Below are 7,447 nucleotides of genomic sequence, written 5' to 3'. Positions count from 1 at the left end.
AAGCCGCCTAAGCTCATGGCGATTGAGGACTATAACCGTTGGGCGAGCAGATTCGAAGATTGGTTAAAGGCATTTGCTTATCAAAGCTGGAAGTGTTTGAAAAACGGTTTCAATATTGGAAGGAAAGATTATGAAATTCTGAACGATACTAAACAAGAAATGTTTATTGCTGAACAGAAATGTATAGCATTATTACATCAATCTGTTAGGGATGATATCATTTCTTTGGTCAGTTATGAAAATGCAAAAGATTTGTGGGGCAAGTTAGAAAAGAAGTGTTTAGGAGGGGCAGAGATAGTAAAAAACAAGAAACGTCTACTAAAGAAAGAGTTTGATTTGTTTGGATGCATGAAGAATGAGTTGTTTCTGTCACCTAAAGATAGATCTTGTGAGATATGGAATAACTTTCACCGAAGAAGAATTGGTCGAGAAGTTGTTGGACTCGTTGCCAGACGAAAAGAATTGGAGTATTATGCACTGGTTTTGAGAAACACCATGAAAATATCTGACATGACTGCTGATTGGCTAATAGAAAGGTTTGAAAGTCATGAACTTGAGATCAAGAAGATGAATAAAGTCAATAACACCCCGTACCAACAAAACGTCGACTTGTACTACATGGGTAGTATGATACCTAAAACCACTTCACCAAAAACTGCTTTTTCAGCTGAGAGCTCGAACACAGTTACTCAAGAAAGACAAAGCAGCAGTTCAGCACCCAGCAGTGGTTATCACGGGAGTTCTCCTTCATCCGCTCCAAGCCAGCAACAACAAACTGTTCCTAAAAACATGTTTCAGTGTAACATTGCAGTGAATCTGAACAATGCTCAGAATTTCAATGAAGAAACTGCAAAACAACAAATGGTATTCCTTGCTTCAATCCTGGAATCTTATGAAAGCTTGGTAGCTGGGAAAATCGGGAACACGAATCTGACCAAAGAAGACTATGATCAAATTGACCCCGAAGAAATGGAGTTAATTGACATACGCTGGTGCATGGCAAGCGTAGTTCGAAGAGCACAAAGATTTATGGAGATAACTGGAAGACACTCCATCAGTGGACCTTCTACAAAGTTGGGCGTCGATAAGTCGAAAGTAACATGTTTTAAGTGCAAGCAGAAGGGGCACTTCAAGAGGGAATGCAGGAATGCAGCTTCAGATGAAACAGCCAATCCGTTCCATGACGACTACTATAAAAAGGCCATTTATCATCACAATCAGAAAGAGCCGTCCCGAATGAAGCAAATTGAAGAAACTCCTAAGGAGAAGTCTAGAGCATTAGCCGTAATTCATGATGACGAGGGCTTCGACTGGAGTGAGTTTTTACCAGAAGATGATGTTGTAGGTTATGCTTTCATGGCAAAAGTCGAACCATACAAAGACACACGAACTGAAGAGCAGAAATAGATTTGTAGAAAGATGTTAGCTCAAACCATGAAGGATAGAAACTATCGAGCCTAGAAAGAGGCGAAAAAGGCAAACAGATGGGATGCTTATCGTGAGTGCTATTTGGACCCAAAAGGCAACATAATTGTTGAACCATCAACACTCATTCTTGAAACTCTCATAGAAACTATAAAGCAACAGGATGAAGAGAGAGAGAGAACAGGCAAGGAAAGCTGAAGAGGAAGAGTTAACGTGAAGGAAAGTCGATGATGGGATAATCGACACAACAAAAGAAATAACCGCAGAGAACCTGACAAAGATGGTAGATAAAGTGCTCATGGTAAAGGAATTAGAGGTAGATTCTAAGTCTGCATCTGCTTCAAAGAGCAAGGTCAGTAAAAGTGATTCAACAAATGAATCAGGTAAGACTGATAAGGCTAAAATTGAAAGTGATTGCAAAAATTGCATGAAAGATTGCAAAGTTTGCAGCACAAATGCATATCTCAATGCAAAAAGACAGAAGAACTGGTTGCAAAAGTAAAAATGGTTGAAGATCAAATCTTAAGCCGAGATAAACAGGTGAGAGCTTCAAATGAGAGAATAAAAGAGTTAACTGAAAGAACTGAAAAAGATAAAACTGATGTAGAACGATTTAGGAAAGAAAATGAGAAATTAATTCATGAGAACCGACAACTTTCTGAGAATCATGAGAAGCTAAAAAGAACAATAAAAGATTCTGATGAGAGAAATGGTAAAACATTGAAAGAAAATCTTCAACTGTCTGGAGTCCTTTAGTCAAAAGAAAAGCAAATCAACCAACAGTTGGGACACCCGGCTTTTCAGGCCGTACCATACAATTGTTGCACGTATTGTGAATAGATAAAAGGCCATATTTGACTAATTATGATGTTTACATGTGAAATTTAATGAGTTGGTAAAATTAAACCTTGATAAAAATTATGTTGGCAACGGTAAGATAAACGCTTATCGCGTAACGGTTAAAATGTGAAACGAACGTTGGTGACTACCCTATCAGTGTTAAAATCATAAAACTAGTCTGTTACGACTAGAATAATAATTTTAATCTTATTCATGAGGAAAAATAAACTAAAACGCTAGCAAAATCTATTTTTCGGGTTTAAGCGCGTACCGCGCGATGCAGTGCGTGTACCGACAAAATACTGTCAATGCAGCCTGTCAAGGCAACTGATAATCATTTTAGTAAAAATTTAATGAGTTTATTACTTTAGAATGATAAAAATAAATAAAAGCGCAAAAATCGCTATTTTTTGCGATTTTAAGCGCGTACCGCGCAGCACAGCGCACATACTGCCAAATACCCGGTAAATACTGGTTTTTAGCCTAAATTAAATATATATGCATATGTATATATATAAAAATTCGGAAATTATATATATATATATATATATATATGTGAGTATGGGACATGTGTTAGTAGAAGACTTCTCTCTCTCTCCTCTTTCATGCATTCATTGGATAAAAATGGAGGTGCATGCATGACTAATGATTTAACACAACTTCCAAACTCTTCCATAAATCAAGAAAATCATTTGAGAAAATCAATTCTCACTCCCTCTCTCTTGTTCATGGCTGATCACACACAAACACACACTAACATTCGAAATTTTTGAAGATCCATCTTCATACAAGATCCATTTTAAGGAGATATCAAGTGTACTTGGTGGTTAGAAGTGATTTTAAGGTGTTTTAAGCATCAACCAAGCTCCATATCAACATTTTTGTTAAAAACCCACTAAGAACCTTGAAGGCATAAAAATCATTTTTCTAAATTTGCTCTTGGTTCATAATGATGTTGATGATCTTGAAAAGTTTCTCTTGTTCTTGGAATAAAACACAAACTTGAAACTAATAAGAAATGGGTTTTATGAAAAATAAAAATGGACATATATATATATGTATGTATACATAACCATATATGTGTATGTGTGTATATACATGGGGTTGAGTTTGATTTATGATGGATGCTTGTTGGTTAATTCTTCTAAAATGACATGCATGTAGTCATATGTTCATTTATGAAAGATTGTTGTATGAAATTATGTCTAGATGATTAGATGATGAACATGTCTTGGATATGCATGAATTAACTTCAGGTTTGATGCATATAATTTCATATGAAATGATGGTAATACGATATTTGTGCTTTAGATACTTGTACACGAACATGCATGATGATTTATGACTATAAAAAGGTGATTTAAGTATGATTTAGTAAAAATCAAATTTCATCAGATTATAAACATTAAAATAAAGTTATTTTAAAGTGTTTAGTTATATATGATTTTTTCATAATGTTTGCTAGCTTTGCATGTTGTACTTGGTGCATTAAAAGTTGTAAAATACGTGAAATCGCATGATTTATGTGACTTACACAAAAACTGCACTAATCTGATTATAACCACTATTTTAATCAGTAAATAACATGTATTGTGTTAAAATATCAAATCGTTTTGAGTTGGGATGGTTATAGTAACGTTTAACGCAAAACTATGCGTTAAAACAGTCAAAAATCGGCTTTTCAGGTGATTTCTGTAAAACTGAATTAGATCAGTAAATAAACTGATATTCTTAGTTTAAAAATAAGTATTTTAACTAATTTTAAGTTTACTTGGTGTTTGGTTGGTCATACGTGACTTCCGACGCCCGAAACGTTACCGAATCGCTAAAATATGCATTTTTTCAATGAACATGAGTATGGGTGAATTTTGAGTGAATCTTATGTGATAAAATGTGTTAAGTGATTTGAAAATGTAAATGTGATTATATTTTAAGTGTTAATTCCATAATGGGAAAATTAGACTATGCATGTATGCATGTATGCATGTACGTTTTGTGCGGTAGAAGTGGTAAATTTGCGTTAAATGTGTAACTTGTTTGTCGAGCATGAAATTTAGTATATATGAGATGTTTTATGTATATTTGCTTTAAAAATAACAAAATAGTTAAGTTAGTAATGTGTCACGTGTTTCGATGTTAAATTATATGAATGTTTATGTATATATGTTACTCTGACACCTGTGTCACTGTGACCATCAAACAAATACCAAACCAATGAAATATTGTGTTTTATTCTTGGGATTTGTGAAATTATGTGTATCATTTGCACATATCAAATTCTTATTCGATTTCGAGCCTTAAATCGCTTTCTGGAAGGTTATACGCGATCTGATGCGTAAATATAACCAGTTTAATGCAACAAACACTTCGGAATAGCGAAATAGTCTTAACATACCTTAAATAACCTTTACATAACTTAGAAATAAGTTTTGGATGGTTTGGTATGCCGAAATCAAGTTTATTCGCTCATAGGGACTATTCGCGTCAACTTGCAAAAGCTTGCCGTTTCGTAAGGAAACGTAAAGTCCGGGACTTGATCATAAGTTAAACATACCATATATAACCTAAACATGGCTTAGAAATAAGCTTTGATAGGTTCGGTGTGCAAAAACATGCTTACATGATCTTACAGGGACTAAAAGTGTCAAAAACGGCGTAAGTTTGCATTTTCGCGCATATCTTACGTTCTGGCCACATCTGGACATCCAAAATTTTTGTACACACTAAAATATTTTTATTTTAGTGATCGGCATGCAAAAATTTCACTCGTCGCTTAATTTGGTTCATTTTCGCGTCCGTTTGAGTTTCGTCGTAATTTAACGAACAACGCGACCATACGACTAAACGAGCCAAAAGGCCTGAAATGGACTCGAATGCATGCAGGGACTAAAACTGCCAAATTTGAAACTTTTGCTGATCTGGGGAGCTCAGGCGGGGCGCGTAAGCCCTCCCCCATTTCTTACGCGGGGCGCCTGAACAGCCCAGCGACCAGAAAGTTGATTTTCAGCATTCTGTTGCAAATTCAGGGGTTGTTTTGGTAATTTCTTGGTGTGATGAGCAAGTTAACACCTCTCCAAGGCTTTTAATCAGCTTGTAACACTTGTATGGCCATGATTTAATCCTTGTTGGCCACACAAACACTTGTAATGATCTTGTGAGTTCACTACAAGTATAAATAGCAAGCCAACCTCCTCAATTCTTTGCTCATTCCTCTCATTTCTCCTCTACTTCTGATTTGGAGCTCTCTCAATCTGAATTGGGACTTGTCTTCTTTGTAGAAAAGATAGCAAGAACTTAAGTGAGCCTTCTTTCATTATTTTAATGCTTACTAGTTTAAAAAGTCAAAAAGTGTTTGACTTTCAGTTTGACCAGCCTTTGGTCAACGCAAAGTTTGGTTGAACTTTGCAACATGATTGTAATCACGTTGGTTATAATCCTTAGTGATTATACCCGGTTACCACGTTCGCTAGGTGTAGTGTCGAGTCAAAGTTTCGGTCAAAATGCATTTTAGCACGCATTTTGCTACGGAACTACTTTAGTGTATCAAAACACTTTGTTTTGATACCAAATCAGTAGGTTAAACATGTTTTGACATGTTTAACTCGACACTATTAGTTTAGTGCTTGTTTAGGGTCGTAAGGTAAGCGGTCTAAACAACCGCTTAGACTTTCGAACCCGACCCGTTTGGTCTTTCTTTAGGATCCAACCAAGCTTAGTTAGTGATCATAGTTGCATAGGGAATAACCACTGAGGTTATACCTTATGATCACATAGGATCGGTTAGTCATTTGCTAGTTAGCTTGTATGCCCATAGGAAATGACCAAAATGCCCTTTTGAAGCAAAAATCCGTATTTTGCCTATGTGAACATATTTTTGACATATAATCTGATTTAGTAACATGTTTAGGGATAATTGGGCATGTAAGACTTGGCATAGCACATAGTTAACCATCCGAACATAGTTTTACGCTAACGACGCCTTATAGTAGCTTATGTTACCATAATGTGTCGAAACGGGTCAAAAGCACTTAGGTAGACTTTCCAATCAGAATGTAAGGTCTATTAAATCATGCCATATGAGTTTAATTACTCGTTTGATTTATAGAACCCCATTCTATCCTATCTCCCGATTTAGGTCCGATTATTTACATAGTTACCTATATAGGGTGCCGTTTGATTCCCTGATCACACTAGCTTTGCTTGGTTGTTGTTCAAGACTTCTAAGCACCCTCAGGTGAGTACATAGTCCCCTCTTTTACTGTTTTCAAACTGATTTGGGGTGGAACACATGTGCCTACTTGATACTTTCATGTTTCCCATGTTTTTATATCATATACTTACTATGTTCAATAGTACACTATTAGTACATGATTTCATTATGTTTTTCTATGTATGTTCACTTAACATGCTAGCATATTGATTTCCGTATATTACATTTTGTCGCATATGCTCATCCAGCATATGGACACATTGTTTTACATTGTGAACCGTTGTAACCGTTTGATCCTGTGAACCGTTTGTGATCACTTAATTATGTGAACCGTTTGTGACTACTTGACTATGTGAACCGTTTGAAACCGTTGATTGACATGAACCGTTTGAAATCTGTTTGAACAGTTGGGTTAGGGAAGTGATTAGGTAACGGGGCGGGTGTAATGTGTTAAAAGCATGGTGGATACGCCGCTGGTAATTCCTATATATAAGTGCTTTTAACACATTATATATCGTTGCGTTATCTAGATCACTTGGGCAAAGGTTAACAAAACAAAGTTATATTACAAGGATTTTCCAACAATATATATATATATATATATATATATATATATATATATATATATATATATATGTACCATTCGAGTTTTATTACTAAAACGATTTACAATCTGGATTTAATTAAACAAAATGATTTGGAGTTAAGAATCATGGCTACGAGATTTTATAAACTGTAACCAATTTGATTTGAGTTGGTTAATTATGTCGCAATACTATACTTTTCAAAACAAGGTTCTTAAATAAGTATTGCAACATGTAAAACGAGCCATCAATTTGAAACTCATACAAAACCTATGTACTCGCCGGCATTTTTATGCTGACGTACCTATTTTTCACATGTGTTTCAGGTACAATAGTTATGATGCTTGATGATAATATTGGTGTACTCTCACATAGGAATGGACAAGGC

This window comes from Helianthus annuus, chromosome 4 (genome assembly GCF_002127325.2).
Source record: "Helianthus annuus cultivar XRQ/B chromosome 4, HanXRQr2.0-SUNRISE, whole genome shotgun sequence".
NCBI lineage: Eukaryota > Viridiplantae > Streptophyta > Magnoliopsida > Asterales > Asteraceae > Helianthus > Helianthus annuus.
The sequence above is the reverse complement of the archived record's forward strand: the minus strand, read 5'-3'. Positions refer to the sequence as shown.